General features: G+C 46.0%; 1 long non-coding RNA gene across 1 annotated transcript in view; it reads right to left on the bottom strand.

Moving 5' to 3' along the window:
• Nucleotides 1-22073, bottom strand: part of LOC110342831 — a 72791-nt gene that overhangs the window by 42361 nt on the left and 8357 nt on the right. Inside the window, exon 2 of the long non-coding RNA XR_002384994.2 lies at nucleotides 16787-16945. This is a non-coding gene — a long non-coding RNA (uncharacterized LOC110342831). The remainder of the gene's footprint in view (nucleotides 1-16786; nucleotides 16946-22073) is intronic.

Below are 22073 nucleotides of genomic sequence, written 5' to 3'. Positions count from 1 at the left end.
ATATACTCAAAATAGAATGAGGAGGAGGGTGGGTGACACAGTGGTGATAGCCATTCTTGTGGGAAACACACTTTGGGAAAAGTGGCAATGATCGACTCTCGGGGTTAGAATCACGGTCTTTGATTGAATAACATAGCAGGGTTTTGATTCAATAGTAATCCGATTTGGGTGGCAAACCAATAATAAATTCTCCAGCAAACTAAAAAATTCTGTAGGGTAATGGAAAGCATTCGAACCCCATGGTTTTCATTGAATTAAATATGAAAATGTATCATACAATCGATATTGCAATATTTGATTCAATCAGCATTTCAGGATGGGAACTGTTTTCTCCCATTTGTTTTTATACTGTCTCAAAATATTTCAATTTGCTTCAGAATTTATTATTGACAAATCACCCTAACAGCCAATGGGGGCTGGGGGAAGGGGGCTTGTCAGAGGATTGGCAGTTGAGAGTTGCTGGACCCTGGGAACTGCCCAGGGACTGGAGAACACTTGGGTGACATTCTGGCTGATTATGCGTAGCAAGTGAGGGGAGGCAAAGACATTTGTCACTGGGAGAGGAAATGAGATGGATGGTTTACTCTCCTTCGAATAGAGGCAATCCTCAGAGGTATGTCTCAGCAGTGAGCATCTGTCCTGACAAGCAACCGAAGGGAGTAGTACCCCTGCCTCCTCTGCCCTCTGACACAGGTCCCCAGAAGCAAAGAGCTTGGGTCTCCACTCCAAGCATTTGTCCTTGAAACCCAGCAATGAGTGGCCAGGTGCCACCATCTAAACATCACTGTGGAGTTTCAGAAACTTGGAGCTGATGAGGCTGAGGTGACGGCTCAGCTAGTAAAGGGTTCAAGTCCCAGAACCCACAAAAAGAAGCCAAGTATGGTGATACACGTTTACAATGTCAGTACCCTGGAAACAGAGACAAACAGATCCCCTGGGCCTCACTGGCCCATTAGCCTACTTGGCAAGTACCATGCCAATGAGAGAGACTGCCTCAAAAACAAAACAAACAAACAAACAAACAAAAAACACAAGATGAGTGGCTCTTGAGGAACAAAGCCAAGGTTGGCTCTTGGCCTCCTCACACATGTGCACACAAGTGTGTACAACTTGGAGCTGCATCGTCCGGTATCTTCCAGTAACTAGCAATGTCACCTCAGTTAAGAACCTTAACTGCACTATGCCTCCCTTTGTGGAATAGAAGGGAATCCCTTCCTTCCTAGTTGAGCTGTTGAATTAGTAAATGGAAGCATATGAATGTGCATGCCAGGCTCCAGGCATCATCAGTCACTAAGAAACAGGAGCTGTTAGAATGACCACTAGTACCTTAGTTATGTATAGCTGTATAGACAACTTTCACTCTAAACTTTAGTGGCAGAAAGCAATGACAATCTTACTCAGTACTCCTGGGCCCAGGGACCTGTGGCCAGGCAGAGGTTCACCTTTGGGGTGACTAGTCCTGAAAGGCTCCGAGGTGCTGGTTGGTTGCTGGTAATTGTAATGACAGGGCCATGTGTCTCTCAGAGCCCAAGAAACTAATTGAAATTATGGTGTGACTGCTAGAGTACAAAAGGGAGCTAAACCTCAGAAGACACACATCTGTCATTCAAGTCTTGATTTGGGTCACATTTGCTAACAATGGTTCACCCTGGCTAGAGCAGAGACCAAGCTCCAGGGGGTAGAGAAAGCTTTACCTCCTCCTTCATAAACCCACATTTGGAAGCTATGATTCAAGGTGGAGAGAATTTGTGGCTACTTTGGCAATTGCCTACAAGAGTTATTATTATCCCAGTCCTCATTTCTCTTAGTCCAACTCAGGGAAAGCTGTCGACATGAAACACCTTTCTTACCAACCTGATGCTCCCTGAGGGCCAGAATGGCTTTGCAACTTTTATACCCATCTAGGTAGAAGGTGCATAAACCATGATTTCAGAATGAATTACATAATTCTATGAAAAGAAAACATCTAGAAACACACCCATAGTGATGAGTTATAGCATCTAAATAACACGTCTCACAGGGATATTTGCATTTCTTCTTTTTTTTGAGACAGGGTTTCTCTGTGGCTTTGGAGGCTGTCTTGGAATTAGCTCAGGCTGGTCTCAAACTCACAGAGATCCACCTGCCTCCGGAGTGCTGGGATTAAAGGTGTGTGCGCCCAGCAGGGTTATTTGCATTTCTAAACTAATGGCTGGAAAGGGATCTGGCTAACACAAATAGAAGCTCCAGGTAGAATTCAAATCATCATTGATGGGTGGCCATTTTAAAGAAGACTCTGTCATGCCCCTATTCCCCTGATCACACTCAGCCGACATTCAATGACACAAGAGTGGTTGCCCATGTCTATGGCTGGTGGGGAAAGGCAGTAGCTGCCAACACTTCCTCCATTTGACAGGTCTTTGTCAGTCACCCCTCAGGTTCTGGATTCAGCACCCATTAGCTTTAAACTCACTTGGCATGAAGGCGCAAGAGTTAGCCAGAGCTCAATGGAATGGAGAAAATCGATGAGATCAAAGCGAACTTGTCATCTCCCCAAACAATGTTCATTGTGTCGACAACTGTTTCAGACAGTAGAGACTCGGCAGCCAGCAAGACAGGCAAAGTCTCTGGTTTCATGGAGTGCTCAGTCTCATAATGTCAGCTCCAAAGAGAAGGGAACCTGAGTGAGGGAGGGGAGGAACTGCCTCTAAAGGAGAGGTGGTGGGTTGGTCACAGCTCTGAGCTCCGGGCTAGGTGTGTGGAGCCTGATCATCACAGCATCTCACAGCTCCCAGAGCTAGGGGCATCTGCAGCACGATGTATAGAAGACATGGGGGAAATACTCTGTTTATGCAAACAGACAAGTGCGACATTCCCAGGACTTTGTAAGCATATGGGCAGTCACTGTTCTGGCATCGACAAGGTAGACAGAGGCCATTGACTGTCATACCACCACCAGGATCATATCTATAAGATTTTGCTTTTGAGCCAAGCATCTCAAAACCTTATTGGCACATAATAGGTGGCATTTATTTGGAGAGTTTCTATGGAGCTTGCTGTCTGAGCCAGTTGGGTTGGGCAGCTCTTGCTGATCTTGCCTGGGCTTATGTATGCATCTGGGCGTGGGCTGGCCATAGCCTGGCTACTGGGTTCTGCTTCCATGTATCTCTAAGGCTATGGCACAGGCATCAGGCAGTGAGGCCCACCACACAATCCCACTTCAAGCCTCTGCTTGAGTCCCACCTGCTACCATCCGAGTGACCAAAGTGAGTCACATAGCCAAGTCCCAAATCTAAGGAGTGGAGCAAATAGGTTTGCTCAAAGTAGGAAGGCTTTTCTAACCTCCAAGGCAAAGGGTACTGATTCTGGGAGGGCTGATGAACCGGGAGGTAATCTGCCACACAGAAATAGGTATTCCCCTCCAATTCAGCTGGTTGAACTGGGAGGGGCTGGCTCCAGAGCATGACCTCACACCATCTGTTCCTGCCCACTCCTCCTTAGCAGTTCACTTCTTAACTCTGTCTTAATCCAAAGATAAATCACAGAGGATGGGATATATGGACTGTCACCTCAGGAAATCCTCCATAAATATTGCTTTTCTTCCAAAGCCCTTGGCAGGCGGTAAGCCACAGTGCATTCAAGGTTAGACTCCTAGCCGGACGGCGGAGTTCACAGAGTAAGTGTTACCATTTGGACCTGGAGCTGCATGCTTTAACAATTAGCCATGCATGCGGGGTTTCACATTTGGAGAAGCTCACAGGCCTGGTGAGGACAAGGCCGGATTAGAAGGTCTCTTTCCTCCCATTGTAGCTGCACCATCAACGAAGGCAAAGTTTTACTCAGGGCTGTGTTCCTTATGAATGCAGAAAGGAAAGGCAATCCCTGAGCTCCTACCATGGAGCAGTACAGTGTACAGTATCTCTATCATCAGTTTTTGTTGCTACTAAGTTTTAAGCCATCACGGTGTGTGTGTGTGTGTGTGTGTGTGTGTGTGTGTGTGTGTGTGTGTACGTGATATGTGTATGTGGGTGCACAAGTGCCACAGCAAGAATGTGGAGGTCAGAGAACAAGTTTTGTGGAGTCAGTTCTCTCTTTCCACTTTAACATGGGTTCTGGGGATTGAACTCAGGTTATCAGCCTTCACGGCAAGCACCTTTCCTCACTGAGCCATCTCAACAGCCCTATCTGAAGCTTTCATTAGGCCACAAATCCTTTGAGAACTAATGAAAATTAAAGGTCATCCATTCAGGACAGTGTACACATCATCCAGAATTTCCTGTATATAACAGAGGTTTCGACCAACACATATGTGACCCAGTCCGACATCTGTGATAGGCTGGGGATGTCATTATTTTACACTGTCCGTCTTTGATGTTGATGTCCATTACGGTCCTGCAAACGTCAATAGAGATCTCATAGTGAGCTGGGGTAGGGCCTCTTGTCTTGCGAGCATGAGGAACTCTGTTCAGTTTCCAGAACCCAGGACAAAAAGCCAGACATGAACTTGTAATCCCAATGATGAGGCAGTAAAGACAAGCAGAGTCCGGGGGCTAACTACCCTAATCATTGAGCCCCATGGCAATGAGAAATCCTGGCTCATGAAACAAAGTGAAGGCAAAGATGGCTCAGTAAGTAAAATACTTTCTTTGCAACCATGAAGAACGGGGTTCAGATCCTCAGCACCCACATAAAAAGTCAGGTATTTACTGCAGTCCTGGAACTGTGAAGTAAGATTAGGAAATCCCTGAAGTTCCTTGCCTGGATACCCCAGCCTTATCAGTGAGCTCCTGGTTCAACAGGAGACCTTGTCTCTAGAAATAAGGTGGGGGCTGGGTAGCTGGCTCAGCAGTTAAGAGCACTTGCTGCTGTTGCAGAAGACCTGGGTTCAATTCCCAGAACTCACATAGCAGGTCACAATCATCTGTAGGTCCAGTTCCAGAGTATTTAACACACTCTTCCTGCTTCTACAGGTAACAGGCACGCACATGGCACACATACATACATGCAGGCAGACACACATACACATAAAAATAAAAGTAGGGGCTAAAGAGATGGCTCAAAGGTTAAGAGCACATTTTGCTCTTCCAGTTTGGTTCCCAGGTCTCAGGTCAGTACCCCACAACTGTCTGTAACCCCAACTTCAGGAGCTCCTATGCCTCTTCTGGCCTGCAAAATACACATAAACTCACCCAGGCTTATACATATACATACAAATAAAAATAAATAAATACATTTAAAAATAGTAATGACGAATAAACCTTTTAAATGCGGAGGGACTGATAAGACAGCTCAGAAGGTAAAGGTACTTGCTGCCAAGTTTGAAAACCCGAGTTCAATCCTCTGAACCCACATAGTAAAAGAAAAAAAACAATTTCTGGCAAAGACAACTTGTAGCAATGCATACCCCAGCTAAGGTGAAGTCAATAGGGTGTTCTTCTTTGAAGAAGCCTTTCCACCCTCCTATGGTCTCATGCCACCTACGGTACACATATACCTGGAAGTCTGGTGCAACTGCCACCTCTCCCATCCACAGGCAACAAGAGGGCACCAGCTATGATGACATCAGTTTCACAGGAAATCAGAGATGCAGAAGGTTGCATTTCTGGCCTGAGTCTAGTTGGAAATGTTATAGGGCTTTTCTGCAACAAGAGGCTATATAGTCAGTTATAGTTAAGAGAAAAAAAGCTTGGACCAGGTACATAAATATCTACCACGTAAGTCCTCCTTCTCCTCTCCTCTCCTCTCCTCTCCTCTCCTCTCCTTCTCCTCTCCTCTCCTCCCCTGTCCCTTCCCCTCCCCTTCCCTCCCCTCCGCCAACTCTCTTCCCACTCTAGCACTCTAGTCCCTATTTCTGTTTCCATGTTGGCTCCATCTTCCAATGCCACAAACAGCCCTTTCATTTGCCATGGAAAGAACTCCTCTCCCTCTCCCTCTCCCTCTCCCTCTCCCTCTCCCTCTCCCTCTCCCTCTCCCTCTCCCTCTCCCTCTCCCTCTCCCTCTCCCTCTCCCTCTCCCTCTCCCTCTCCCTCTCCCTCTCCCTCTGCCTCTCCACAGGTTTGTGTTCCCTTTAAAACAAACATGTTAGAACTGAGGCACATTCAAGGTTAGACTCCTAGGCAAACAGAGCAAGTGTTACCATTTTGACACAGATCCACGTGAGTTAGCAATTAGCCATGCACACAGAGTTTTGATAGTTGCAGAAGTTTGTGGGCCAGGATTGGCCCATCCTGCACCACATGGCCAATTCCCCCAGACCACAGAAGGTGGTGAAGGAGGGCTTCTGCCTTTGCAAAGCAGATGGGGACACCAACCTGTCATCATTGCCACTATTGAAGACTTCTGAATGTTTATTGCTATACTGACTGCCAAGATGGAAGGTTGTAGGGCACTGCCTCTCATACTGTGCTCTTTCTAGAACGTTAGCATTGCTGCGGAATCATGGAGGTTTGTTTCAGTAGATTTCTAGGTCACACACCCAGAATATAAATGCAAGATATTTGTTTATACCAGGTTCTCAGATGGAGATGGTGATGACCCAAGTAATGCTCTTTCGTTTGCTTGTTTATTTGTTGAGATAGGGTCTCACTAAGTAGCATTGGCTGTCCTGGAACTCACTATATAGATCAGGCTAGCCCAGGACTCATAGAGACCTGCCTGCCTCTCTGCCTTCTGAATACTGGTATTAAAGGCATGCAACACCACACCTGACTGACTCAAATGACATTTTAAGAACTGAATTTCCAGAGATGAGGAGATAGCTTCAAGAATAAAAGTGTTTTTCATGCAAGCATAAGGACCTGAGTTCAAATCTCCAGAACCTGCATAAAGCCAAGTGTGGTAGTACATGTGTACATTTCTATGGAAAGATGGAAAGCAGACACAGGAGAATCCCTGGAAACTCACATGGCATAAAGACCCATGACTAAGAGACCCTGCCTAAGACATGGTGGAAAGTGAGAACCTACACCTGACATTGTCCATACGTGGATTATGGCATACACACACACTCAAACACACACAAATTCTCTCACACATATCACATACACATATGTGCAAAAGATATTTTTAAAATGAGTGGCTTCCAAATTGCCTAGTGCCCTTTCTAAGGCTACCCATAGAGATGGTTCCATCTGCTGTCAGCCTTGCACCCTGATGAATGCTGCCTCTGAGAAATTTGTAAAACTTTGGGCTAGTTGCTGGAGAGCTCAAAGATAATCATATGGCCCAGTTCTAGCGTTTCTATGTGTTCATAGAGCCTCAAATTCATTCACCAACCTTAACCGTAGCTTCATTTTTTATTTTGTCGCTTCTGCCTTCCCTCTACTGTGTGTGTGTGTGTGACAGAGAGAGAGAGAGAGAGAGAGAGAGAGAGAGAGAGAGAGAGAGAGAGAGAGGAGGCTGAAAGTGATAGACACCAATATAGGAGATTAGGAGATTATGGTAAAGATGCTAGAGTGTCCTATGAAAGTGTTAGGTAAGGGGATAGCTGACACAAGAGCTACTTGACCCTTGCCCCTAACCTTGGCTGCAGTCTCATGTTTTCCTCCTCACTATCCCATTTTCTCTACAGGGAAGAAAAGACGATCAACAGGGCTTCTGAGCATTACCTAGTAAAGCCTCTGGCACCCGACTTAGTGCTTGCCCCTGTCTCTGGTTCGAACTCTGCAATAGGACTGTGGCAATGGCTCAGTGGTTAAAACAATATCAACTGAGTTCAGATCCCCAAAACCCAGAAATACTGAGTGGGTGTCACGATCACCTGTAATCCTAGCCTCCAAAGTTGGAGGCAGGGAAATCTGTGCAGGAATCAGAGTAATGAGAGACCTACTACAATGAATTAGGTGGGTCGTGATTAAGAAGACTCCCGGCATCAACCTTGGGTCTTCACATTCATAAAAGCATTCATACATACACATGCACATAACACATACACATAAAAAGATAAATGTTTATCTCACCCAAAACTGCCCCCCACAGAAAAAACTCGGAATCATGTTTGACCAAGTATTTAGGCACTCTAGAGCCAAGTAGGGTTGACACATAAAATGAAATATCTTGTTTAGTTGATACAAACTACATTTTGTCACCTAAACTCACATTTGTCACCTGAAAAGACCTCAGAAAATGCTGGATGAATGGATAAATTGGTGATTTTGTGAATGCCCTGTGAGGGCTGGGGAGGGGTCATTGCCATTTAACGGAGTCTGAATTTTGTCTCTCTCTAGCATGGAGTGTGGGGAATTGTACTGTAAGTCTATCACCTCATTAGATCTCCTTAGTGTTCTCAGTAGAGAACGTTGGTGACTTGAAGTTTCTTTCCTCCTCAAATGACTGAGGCAACATGGAGGCATACATTGTTGCAACAGATGCCAGTATTTAGCCTTCCACTCAGCTCTATGCTTTCTGATTCCTGGCTCACAGGATGCTATCCAGATGCCCCCCAGAAGTTTGGCCCAAATCTCCCACATACAAATCTAACAGGCAGACACACATTTTGTGACTGGTGCTGCCATGTGGCAGGTTGACCATACTGTGGGTGTCCCAGAAAATTTATCAAGTTCAAAGTAGGAACTCTGTATTCCCAAGGCTGGCCCCTGCATTTGGTCAGAGCAGGGGGAGTGGCAGAGGGTATTTCTAAACATGACTTGCCAAATGATGTCTTCCCTCCAGCTGAGGGCCTCATGTATCAGAGGTTCCCACCCGGTGACATTTGAAGGCACTGTCAAAAACCAGGACCACAACACTAGGTGCATGTAGATATGTCTCTGCTCAAACCCCTAACTGAGATTTGAAGTGTATAGCTGAAGATGACACCCAGGAGGGGAGCAACTCTGCAGGTTCCACTCTGAGCCTCAGTTGCCTCTCCTAACAAGTTGAGGAGATGGGACACGAATTTAATGTTGTTGTCATGTCGTTCAGCAATCATGAATTTGGTTTCAACCAACATTTATCAAGAACCCACTCTCTGTAAAACAATATCAGCCAGCCAAGACAACTGCCCTCTGGGATATTTGAGGACTATAAGCTGCCTATCACTGAGTGCCTCAGATAACTTACCAAGGGCAGTAACCACTTCTGTAATATGGGGGCAGTAAGGATTCTCAAGAACCCTGACCCATGTGGTCACAGACGAGTTCCAAGGGATATTTACTACCACTCTGTGTGCATTTGCCCACCCTGCTAGATACAGCTGTGCAACCAACATTGTGTAGCCCTAGAGAGAAATGGTGGATTCTTTGAGACAGTGGGTACACAGTGACTCTGGTGGTTTCTGTGGATCCCTGGAGAAGCCCAAGAGCTTTGTGAGGGCCACCAAGCACAGCAAGAAGAACCAGATTAAAAGCAATGAGGAAAAGGTGGGAGAAATCCAACCCTAAAATGTTTGGGAGGGAAAGTGAAATTACAAAAGAACACTTGTCCCAGGTATTGAGGCAAACACATAACAGAGCGCAAACATGGCGGGAGCTCAGTAAGCATCAATTTCTAGGCATCGATTTGAGGAGAGGTGAGACTGCACTGAAGTACAAGCCTAAAGCTATTGCATCCCAGCCCAGATCTGCAATTTCCCAGATCTGCAATTTCCTAGATCTGCAATGCACTTTCATTGGCACCACCAATAATTATTAAATGAGCATGTGCCGGGCACCACTCAGGGACTGGTATTCTATGAGGACAGGCAGGCACTAAACAATAAAAGCTGGTGCATGAAGGAAAATAAAGCAGAGTCGAGAGACAGGGGTGAAGGGGAAAGCTGCTATTGGACACATAACTTCTGTAAGTCTCAACTTCTATATCTGTGGAATGGATCATGCTCTCCACCCCATTGGATCTAGTTGATGATTATGTGAAGTCACCGGTACCTGACAGTCCCTAAAAGAATACAGTGCATACGCCCTTCCCACTTCCCTTGCTAATGCCAGCAAAAGCCACATGACCAATATTTCAAAGAATTCTCTTCCTGACAATATTTCAAAATATCTCTGGTCTTCTGGTCTGTATCTTCAATTGAGACATAATCTTGACATTGGATGGATAAACAACGCAATGAAATGCAAAGACATATGAACTACACTGACAGAAATTCAAACCAAGCTGATAGGCCTGGAGCATTGGCCCCGCTGTTATTAAACTAGAATTGACAGGGCTTGTGAGATGGTGACTTGAATCCCACATAAAACAACCCTGAGCTGGCCTGGCTTCCAGTGAGTACTGGGCCAATTATGGTCCTTCTTTTTTCCTACAGGCACTGTATTAGTTATCTTCCTTGTTCTTGTGATTAAATACATGGCAAGAAGCAGCTTCTGACAGGAAGGGTTTGTTTTGGCTTACAGTTTCAAGTGATGTAGTCCATCATAGCCAAGAAGTCATGGCAGCATGAGGCAGCTGCTCAGATTACAGCCAGGAAACAGAGTGCAGACAGGAAATGGGACTGGGCTATGAAAGATCAAGGCCTGGCCACCAGTGGCCCACTTCCTTTGGTTAGGCTCCAACAAAGATTCAACAACCTTCAAAAATGGCACCACCAAACTGGAGTCCAAGTGCTCAAACTCACATGAGCTGAGGGGGTTATTTTACATTCAAAATACAAAAGAGAACAAAGAAATAATCTTTCTTTTATCAGCATTTGCATTAGAATGTGGTTCCTATTTATATCCCAACTGATAGCCACTGGGCACTGCAAAGCAGGTGAAAAATGAGGAGAGGCTGATGAGGCACCCAGAAATTAAGGATGCAGCGTATCATTGGTACTCTCGGGGATAAGATGAGAAGATTATGGCACTCAAAGAATGGTAGGCCCGCCGGGCGGTGGTGGTGCACGCCTTTAATCCCAGCACTCGAGAGGCAGAGGCAGGTGGATCTCTGTGAGCTCGAGGCCGGGCTGGACCGATAGCCTCCAAAACAATACAGAGAAACCCTGTCTCATAAAAAAAAAAACAAAAAAAGAATGGTAGGCCCTTTTAGGGGGCATCCAGTAGGAGGCGTAATGAGGGAAAGGGGCTGCTTTCTTCTTAGCAAGTTGGTAGGCAGGAAGAGAGCAAAGAAAAAAATACCTTGCCCAATCATTCTCTTCCCCTCTCCTCTGTTACTTATAGTTAACCAAATCCAAGGTAAGCCCACCCATTCACTGAAACCAACTGAATGTCAGACATCCTACTACCTAAAGCCAACTGAAAGTCAGCGCTAACATTGACCAAGACCAATTGAAAGCTAACTGTTAAGGAATCCCAGTGTGACGATCCATAGCACTTGGTGTCTGGGAACCAGAATATGAGCTAAAATGGCCACAAGTGGACCTTAGAGGACAAGCAAGATAGCAGCAGCTCACAGCTATACAGTGATACTGCCTCTGAAGACACTCTGGACCTTTACTGCTCCTTTACTTCCTGCTGGCCTCGGATTTGTGGGCTCAAGCATCCTCCCAAGTCTCCACAACTGGGACTGTAGCCATGTACCACTGTGCCCAGCTAACTACGCCTTTACAACATTGGTTCTTATGCTTGGTCAAACCTCAGAACCTGCTGAACAGCTTGATACATATAGATGTCCAGGCCACATGCCCAAAGTGGCTCCTCGTATAGATCTAGGTGGGGCCTGAGAGGGTATTTTCTAACTAGCTCCCAGATAGTCCTGCTGTAGGCTGTTGGTCTGTGCATATACCAGAAAACCACTTGACATGAGCTTCCCCACAGAATGCCCTCTCTCTTCCTCCCTGGACATTTAACCAGGTCTACACCACCCACAGGGCAGCTGTGTCTCCAGCAGCCCTCTAACTCTCCAGGGCAGCTCCCATTCTCTGGCAGCTGCAGGGTCATGAACCTGCCAAGCACACTGGCCATCCGCTGTCTTCACATCTCACCTTTGCAACCCTGCCCTTGTTCTCCCCCGGGCTTTCTCCTCTGCCTGATCTTAGAAAGGCTCCAGGCAGACTGCCTAGCTGTTTCTGCAGATGCCGCCGGCACACACACACACACACACACACACACACACACACACACACACACACACACACACACCCTGATTAGCCACATCTGGATGCTTGGCCTGGCCTGTCTTTTTTTTTTTTAGGAGAAAATGAGTCAACCACTGCTCCTGGGACCCTCGACATTCTGTACTCCTGTCAGGGGTTCCCAATTCCTGGTCACATGGCACTGACTCCCTGCAGTTGGCATTGGCATTCAGAGGTTTTCCATGACATCTTTGTTTTAGGGAAAATGAACATGGAACACTGATGGGTCCCTGGAAATCTCATGCCAGCCAACCCTCTCCCCTATCCCCTGCAACCCCCACCACCACCCCAGGTCTTGAAGAGAGCAGCTTGCAGCTGGCCTTTCTTATCCCTGCCCAGTTTTACTCACTGCTAACGGATTCTAATGCTGTGATAAATAGCTGGACCAAAAGCAACATGAGGAAGGAAAGGCTTATATCCTCTCACAGCTTGTTGTCCATCATTCAAGGAAATCAGAAGAGGAACTCAAGGCAGGAACCTGAAGGCAGGAACTGATGCAGAGGCCATAGAGGAGAGCGAATTACTTGCTTGCTCCTCATGACTTGTTCAGCCTGCTTTCTTATACCGCCCAGGACCGCCATCCCAGGGTGGCACCAGACACAGTAGGGTGGCCCTCTCACATCAATCATCAATAAAAAAAAAGAATGCTCCCACAGGCATTCCCAAAGGCCAATCTGTTGAAAACATTTTTTTTCAATTGAGGGTCCTCTTTGCAGATGACTTGTATCAAGCTGAGAAAAGAAAATTAACCAGCATGAGGTCTAAGTCAAGGAAGGGTAAGGCTGTGCAGACAAGGGAAGCAGCCTATGGAAGGCCTCCTTCTACCAGCTTGGGAAAGCCAAATATATGCTATTCCTGTGTGGCTTGAAGTTGACCATGGTGAGAATATTTGTGCCTCAGAGAAACTGGCAAATATTGTAAGCCACAGAAATAGATGCTCCATTTCCAAGTTGCTGGACGGAGAGGCCGTGAAGACACTCACCTTTCTATGCTCTATGGATAGATCTGTGTGCGGCAACAGAATGAAGGCCACTCAGCAAGAAATAGAATGAAAACTACTGAAAAAGAAAGAATGGTCAGTGTGGCCCTAGAACCAGCAATGGCAGCCTGAACTCTAAACCACCCAGCAGCCAATAGAATGGCCTGCCTAGTAAGTTTAACCACAAATTGAAACCTGTTTATCTTTTATATGTCCAGACCCAGAATTGAGAACACATAAACATGAACTGCAAACACTATGTGTATATCATAGCCATGAACACCATACTACACATCTAAAATATGTACCTCTCACATTTATAAGCACCACACTCATTTCTATGTGCACAAACACATACACAGTTACCAAGAAACATATAGTTAAGTATGCATAAAGATACATGCTTATATATCCATACACTGGCACACCCGACTTGTACATACATATAAACACACGTACACACACACGATGTGAGTACAGCTCCTAGTAAAACCTCAGTTCCTACAGTCATGCATGAGCCACATCCCTGGCCCAACCCCATCCCTGCTCAATAGCCAATTGCTACTTTCCCCTTTCCATTATGACCCCAGCCCCCAGAACTTGGACGACTGTTTCCACCCATCCTCCTACTGCATACAGACATGTTTTCTTTTCCTAAGTGATTTTAGGTTCCCATCTGTCATCTTAGGTCATTAATCCTGAGACAGAAGGCCAGAGAAGCCTACCCCACATAAGCCAAGCCATTAACTAATTGCAAAAGGTGCTCACATCGTATCATATTAATCCACCGAAGCAGGCCCGTTGCTCGTGCCTCGCTTCCTGAGTTCTGCTGATAAAAATGACAAGCCACCTGCTACTGCCCTAGATGGCACTGCCATGATGGATGATCTGTGTCCTGAGGGGGTGGGGGTCAGCTAGAGGGACTCATGTGTCAGGCCAAAGAGAGAGTTGAGTGGCAGACAGAAAAACAAGTGGCCAGCTGCCAAGGTAATTGTTTCCCCTGCTGAGCAGGAGCCCAGACTTCCTGTGTTCTGAGACACAGCTGCCAAGGCCTGGCTACCCACCCTAGATGACAGACTGCCCCAGGATAAGAGGGTGCCTAAGGTCTAGGACAGGTAGGAAGGCCTGAAAGCCTCCCAGACCCCTTCCTTCTAGCAACTTGTTCTCAGCTATTGAGCTGCTGGCTACTTAGTCAACAATTTCAAGGAGACAAGCTGTTCATTAACCACTCCCAGTCCACAGGCAAAAACTTCTCTGACAGGAGATTATTGAATGCAAGTGGTCTACAGAAACGTCCCTTCCCCTCCACTGGTGTTTTCGAGGCCATACTGGCTCAGTGCATGAACTGTCTGATGGCCTATTTCTCAAAAGGGATTGCCTGCTAGTCTGTGTGTGAGCATGCGTGTACATCCCGATTCTCTGCTTCCAGGATTGGAATAAATTGCCTGACTGACAAACCACCTCTGTAGTTCATGTGCACAGGGCCTGTGGGTCAGCTGTGGCTACACTTGCAGTCAGCTGACCTAATCCATTTATCATATTTATACTGTATTCCACTGTCCATATGCACAGTTAGGGCCTCCTGGATCTGCTATGCAAATTAGACATGATGGTTTGCAAATGAGTAGACACCTGGCACCTTTTTAAAAAATCACCATTAAGAATGTTGCCACCCTGGAACTGGGTAGGAGGAAGGGAGCTGGAAGGAAAAAGATGAAAGCATGGAATTCTAAGTTGCCATCCCAATGCAGCTGGCTGGCACACTTCTATTCTCTCAGGCTTCCCAAGTCCCCTGAGACTTTTGTCCTTATACATAGCTCCTCCCTTGGTGAGAGTGACGGACAGACATCACTAGGGAGAAAAAAAGGCTGGCAAAGTGATTCACAAGGCATTGAACAAAGCCAGCTGCAGAGTTGGCAGTGATCATTGGAAAGCTGGCACGGGCAATCTCCCTGCCTAGCCTCTCGAGTCCCGGAGCCCATGGTCTTGAACAAAGGACAGAGATTCACCTATGGATTTGTTTTCTTTTGTAGGAATGGAATAAGGTTCATGGATGGTGACTTCCCAGGGACTTCTTTCAGGTAAGCAAGAGCCCATTGACTACCCTATGGGACTGTTATTCAATTGGTCCCGGAAAGGGTCTTAAACCTCCAAATTTGAACTTGGCTGAAACAACACATGCTTTTATCCATGATCATGCAACTCTCCAGAACCCTCTCTTTTATTCTCTCCTCAAACCCTCCTCTAGCAGATGATTTTATTGAGAATTCTAGAAAGCTAGGCCCAGCTCAGCCTCATGCCATGAAGCTCAGAAATCCGCAGGTTGACAAGGCCAAGCAAGAGCACTGGGACCAGGTTCTCCAGAGCTCCCAGAAGGACACTCACTGCACTGTATGAGGTCAGGTCCATGAAGACACTTGAGATGAAGTCACCTTTGGTGGGTCCAGACCCAAAAATGCCTTCACTGTCCACCCATTCTGTGTACCATGAGCACATGAGCGTGCGCGCACGCGTGTACACACACACACACACACACACACACACACACACACACTGGCTTCTTCTGCTTTGGCCTCTGACAGTCTGCTGCACTGTTGTTTTGTGGTGCAGTGTTCTAGAAAGAAAGCTCATTTTAGTTCAAAGTTCTGGAGGTGAATTTGAAGTCAATATCTTACTTCTTTTTAATCCACTGAAGGAAAGTGCATGTAATCCCAGCTTCCCGAAAGGCAGAGCAGGAGAGTTCGCTAACAAAGTTGTAGTTTCACTTGGCAATCAGGGAATGCTGTGCCCGTTCTTCCCAAGTGTCCTTGTTTACTGTTCTGTTTCTAAGACTGCAGAAGTGGCATCTCCAGGGCAGCTGACACTCTTTCAGCAAGAATTTCAAAAACGGCGTTCAAAGCGTTTCGCCAATAGTTACACAATTGTGAGCCAGTCTCCAACATGCAAATCAGAGCGCCCAACATCGAGAATGATAGCATGTTGCCCCTGACAAATAAGGCAGCCTTTGTCGAGGCTTTCATGAAATTAAGTACAAGATGCTGAAGAAGATAGCGGCAGATTTAACCCCACAGCACCTGGTTTTCATTAAGAGCCCATCCAGCCCCTTAGCAGCCTCCCAGCTCTCAAGGCGAACCCTCCTTTGGTAGTTGCTTGACATGATTCATGGAGGCCAAGCCACCATTGGTGACCAGGCAGTGTTTTGAATTACTGTGCTCTGTTCACTTCTACGTGGTCATATCGTAATCCTTCCCACAGATACATACGAATACGACTTCTTTGGGAGTTCCCTGTGATCCACACGAGGACTGGAACGACTAATGGAAGCCAGGCAGGCCCCCAGCCAGAGGAGCTGCTGATTGTCAAGGCAGGCAACATCCAGCCTCAGAAACTAATTAACTGGCAGGAAGGCCAAAAGAGCAGCAAGGAGAGAGGCCACTTTGGCAACCAGAGGTGGAAGGTGTGGAAGGTGGAGAGCAGAGGGGAACTTGCATGCCATCAGAACATTTGCAAGCCAGACTTGGTGGCACACAACCTGAGAAGCTGAGGCAGGGGAATGACTCTAGTTGGAGGTCAGCCTGCGTAATATAGCAATACTCCACGTCAACCCATCTCTGCAAGTTTTGTGACTGCAGTGATGGTAGGAGGAGAGGTGGCAGTTTATTTGGAGCTTTGTAGATCTGGCTTTATCCGACAGGGAAAGGATGGATAGACCATAGAGGAGAAGCCTTGGGCCTAGAAGCTGTCCTTCTTTCTGGAACTGTGTTTGAAAGCCAGCTCTCTGCCTTTACCACTATTCTGCATCTGGGGTTGATACCACTCACCTTTATACAGCTCTGCAGATCTTCATGGTGGTTCTCAGACTGGAGTGGGTTCCATTCCCGATCGACAATGGTTTTACCCAGCAAACATTCGCCTCCACCGTCTGTGTCCCATGCACTGGGTAGGCATCTGGGATATAAGCTGCAATAGCCTCCTTCACCCTGAAAGATCCAGCAAAGCCAACACAGCCTAACTCTGAGATTTTTTTCTTTTCTTAACATTTTTTCATTTATTTTACATACTGATCAAAGTTCCCCTCCCCTCTCTCCTCCCATCCCATCCCATCTCCCCCTTCTCATAGACCCCTCCCCATCCTCCACTCCTCCTCCATCTCCATTCAGAAAGGGGCAGGTCTCCCATGAACTTGCACTAGGTATGGCGTGTCAAGTTGAGACAGGACCAAGCTCCTCCTCCTGCATAAAGGCTGGGTAAGGTAATCCAGCATGGGGAACAGGTTCCCAAAAGCCAGCTAAGTGCCAGGACCTGACCTCACTGCCTTTCGAACAGACCAAGCTACCCAACTGTCACACACATGCAGAGGGACTAGGTTGGTCCCATGCAGGCTCCCTAACTGTTGGTCCAGAGCCCACGTGCTCCCATGAGCTCAGGTCAGCTGTCTCTGTGGGTTCCCCCATCTTGACCTTGACCCCCCTGACTCCTACAATCCCTCCTCCCTTCTTCAGCAGGACTCTTGATGTTGGGGGGCATGTTTTGGGCTTAGGGAGAAACCTAGTGCCAGGGAAACTCCCAGGCATCCACAAGGATGAAGCTAAGACTCCTAGCAACAGTGGAGAGGGTGCCTAAACTGGTCTTCCCCTGTAATCAGATTGGTGACTACCCTAATTGCTCTGAGATTCTGCTGGGGATTGTTTCAATCACATATCATAAGGCAAAGATGGGTAGACATATACAAGAAATGGTTCTTTTAAAGCCAGATACCGTGATGGATATCTATAATTCCAGCATCCTAGAAGCCGAAGCAGGTACACCATGGGTTTTAAGGCAGCCTTGTCTACACAGTGAGTTCCAGGCCAGTCAGGGCTACAGAGTGAGACACTGTCTCAAATTTTTCTTTCTTAGGGTATGATCAAACCACATTGCAAAGCTTCTCTTCATCTTGATGAGAATTGCCTTCATCAACCACATAGAGTAAAAGTGATGAGAACATTAGAATGACAGTGTTGTCACCAGTGGTCCTTGGCTGCTGATGCTATTTCAGAAGGTCATGAAACTTTTAGACACCAGGTCTAGCAGGTAGGCATATGGGACTTGAGGGCTATAGCCCACCTCTGGTTCCAGTCTCTGCTTCCTGATTGGCCTCCATATAAACTCCTCCACACCTTCCTTGTTATGAAACCATGAGCCAAAATAAATCCTTCCTCCCTTAATTCTCCTCTATCAGGTCTCCCCACCATTGTCCCAAACAGCAGAGCTTGAGATGCAGGTTTCCTGCAAGGGCTGTTAATGACAGAAAGTACTAAAGGAAACAGGCAAAGAGTAGGAGTGGCCGCTGAAACAAGAGAAGAATCTAAGTGAGTAGGTAGCTTGAGTTGAAGTTTAGCCTCTGATGTCCTTTGGAGATTTGGTTCCAACTCCAGGGAACTCCCTTGGAACTAGGCCAGCTGAGATCAAATAACCAGGTATTTGCAGCCCTGGATCAATCCACTGGCTGTGGACCGCCCTCGCACTTTCAGATTCTCTCCAGTATCTGTGAACATGGTGACAGTTGGTAGGCAACATTGCAGTTTCATGTTGGACCTACCATTCTGAAGAAGGAAAACTAAAAAAAATGATGTAATAGTATCTACAGTAGGCCCCCAAGTGCCTATGAAGCATTAACAGGAATCATTGTGTGAAGGCACTAGACCTGGGACTTGTTCGTTCCAGTAGCTACTAGTAACAAATCTTTTAAACCAGAAGTTACCCCTGGTGGGATGACTCAGCAGGTAGGGGCACCTCCCACGGGGCCTGATGATTATCTGGTTCCATCTCCAATTCTCAGACCTACATGATAAAGGGAAGGAGCTGACTCCCACAAATTGTACTTGAGCCTCCACACACAGACTATAGCAGTACATGGATACTTGCTAACTAAATCAATTCGTTTTCAAAGGGTAAGTTACTGCAGTTTTCCCAACTACATTGTAACCTTTCAGCTTTGAGGGTCATATTGTCTCTTTCACCACTGCTGGCTAGATTTGTCATGTGGCTTATAATTTGCCAATGTAGATAGCTTTCAAAAGTGGAGGCTATGTCTTTAAGTTCTCTCTCTCTCTCTCTCTCTCTCTCTCTCTCTCTCTCTCTCTCTCTCTCTCTCCCCCTCCCGTCCATGTCCCATGTATGTATGTGGTGTGTGTGTGTGTGCTGCTATGCGCTTGCTTGCATATGTGTTGAGCCAGAGGGCAACCTCAGACATCATTTCCCAGGCATCATCCACTTTATTTGAGAAAGGGCCTCTTATCAACCTGGAACTCAATGAGTAGCTAGACTGGCTGGCCAGCAAGCCCCACAGAACCCTCCTGTGTCCACCTCATCTGTGGCAGGATTACAAGCACATGGCATGAAAAAAGCCCAGGTTTTGAGTTCGTTCATTTTCATCTACGACCTATGACAGAACTTTACCTGTATGAGACAATTTGTTAAGAACAATGATCCATTTGAAAACTGAAAGTTCAATTTTGGTTATGGCTATTGCTTAATTTGATTTTAGCTTGTGTAACTAACTGCAGCTGATCTAACTCTCTGGATCCAGGAAGATTGTTCTAGATTCTGTGTGAACTCTGTGCGTGTTCCTACTGGAGATAACTGAGCACAGCTCGCCAAGTCTGTCTCAGCAGTGAGAACAGAAATGGAGCAGAGAGATCAGCCAGCAGCAGGAGAAGGAAGACTGTGAAAGGCCTGGCATGCAGCAGGTTCACAATCATCCTGTCCTAGGATCTTGAGGTGGATGAGAAAGTTAGACACTCCATGCTCGAAGCCCTCTCTGCTACAATCTCCTCTTGGCACAAGCCTAATGATAAATTAACAAATATGGCTACCATAGCCTGAGGGCAACTAGAGGCTCCAAATCACAGGAAATGAAGGGTTTCCCACTGGACTCCCCACCACTGCCACACACACACACACACACACACACACACACACACACACACACACACACACGCCAAACAAATAAATAAAACATCTGGCTGGGCCAGCTTAGTGCTGAGTGTAGAAGACCTGCAATGCAATGGATAAGCAGGGGAGGGGGTAAGAATCAGCAATGGTCACACTATCTGCTTGCCCTTTCATGGTGTGTCTCCCAAGACACGAGACCGTTCAAAATCCTGTAGAAGGTCTTCCCAAATGGAGGACAGCTTTCCTAAGAAGCAGATAGATTTCAGCAACACAAGCAGGGAGAGTTCTGCATAAGGGTCAACACAGCCATCCCAGCAACTTGATTATCACCGACCACTCAGAGCTAGGGCTTTACTTGGAATTGCTCTGCACACAACCAACTGCCCTGTCCAGAATATCCAAAACAACGTTGAAAAGAAGAATCATTCCAAATGTTCTACAAGGGGCTGGAGAGATGACTTGGAAGTTAAGAGTGCATACTAAAATGCCCTCTCTGCAGGCATTTACACTTACATGTACATACCCACCACACATATACACACACAAGTAAATGAATTCTTTTTTAATAAGTCTCAAAAAACATACTCTGGAGCTAAAGAGATAGCTCAGCAGTTAAGAGAACTTGCAGAGGACCCAGGTTCGATTCCCAGTACCCACATGGTGACTCACAAACCATAGGTAACTGCAATTTCAAGGGATTCTATGTCCTCTTCTGGCCTCTTCATGACCCAGGCACATACAAGGCATATATACATACATGCAGGCAAAGCACTCATACACATAAAATAAATAAATCTTATTTATAAAAACTTACTACAAAACTGTAATCATCAAGATAGTGTGATACTATTGTATGTGTATACTCAGAGTCATGCAATGTATTCAGGGGTGAAAAAAGAAACATTATGTTAATGATGAATGACTTTTTCAATTAAGGTGACAAAGCTATTCAAGGGTAATGGGACTGCTGGCTGGACACATCCAAAAGGATGAATTTAGGTCTTTACTTTAAAAAATTAACACAGTGAATCACAAACCAAAACAGAAGATCTAAGATTACAAAATTTTCAAGAGAGAACATAAAAAAAATCCTTGTAAAAAAAAAGAAAATCCTTGTGACTTTGGATTATGCAAAGAGTTCTTAATTATGACACCCAAATTACAACCCACTAAATAAAAATAAAAAACTAATAAACTGGAGGACATCATGTTTTAAATCTTTTGCACTTCAAAGACACTCTTAAGAAAAAATGAAAAGTACAAGCCATGGGCTAACAGAATACTTGAAAATTATAAATCAAATAAAGGTCTGTGTTCAGTATATATGTGTATGTGTACATCTATGAAAACCTTAAAAGTTAACAATAACAAAACAATTTAACTTTTTTCTTTTTTTTTGTTTTTTGGGGGGTTTTGTTTGTTTGTTTTATTTTTGATACCAAGTTTCTCTGTGAAGCAATCCTGGCTGTCCTGGAACTCGATCTATTGACCAGGCTGGCCCCAAACTCACAGAGATCTGCCTCCGAAGTGCTTGGTTTAAAGGCATGCACCACCACCACCCAGCACAAATTAATTTTTTAAGTGAACAAAAAATGAATAACCATCCCATCATAGAGAATCTCCAAACAACCAATGAGCATAGGAAAAGACACTTAACATCCATATCCAAACCACGATGGGGCTGTGAAGACATCTCTATCAGATGATTACACTTGCTATGCAAGCATGAAGACCCCAGTCTGATTTCGTGAGTCCATGTAAAACAGCCAGGTGTGTTGATGCATCATGGTGATCCCAGGGCAAAGAAGACCAGAGATAAGTGGGTTCCCAGGGAGCTATGGCCATCTAGCTTAGCCTACTAAATTGAGCTCTGGGGTGGGGGAGAGGGACAAGAGACACAAAGAGAGACCTTGCCTCAAAAATTTAAAACATGGACAGCACTTAAGGAATGACACCTGAGGTTGACCTCTGGCCTCCACACAAACACATATACACACAAGCAGCGCTTTACACTCACTTAAGACAGCTAGAATCAAAAGGTTTGACAAGAGAGGCTGGGGAGATGGCTCTGTGATTAGGAACACTGCCTGTTCTTCCAGAGGACCCAGGTTCAATTCCCTGCACCCACATGGCAGCTCACAACTGTCTGTAACTCCAGTTCCAACAAACCGG

This window comes from Mesocricetus auratus, unplaced genomic scaffold (assembly GCF_017639785.1).
Source record: "Mesocricetus auratus isolate SY011 unplaced genomic scaffold, BCM_Maur_2.0 Super-Scaffold_100033, whole genome shotgun sequence".
Classification (NCBI taxonomy): Eukaryota; Metazoa; Chordata; class Mammalia; order Rodentia; family Cricetidae; genus Mesocricetus; species Mesocricetus auratus.
Note: the sequence above shows the minus strand (reverse complement) of the source record. Positions and strands in the feature narration are given on the sequence as shown.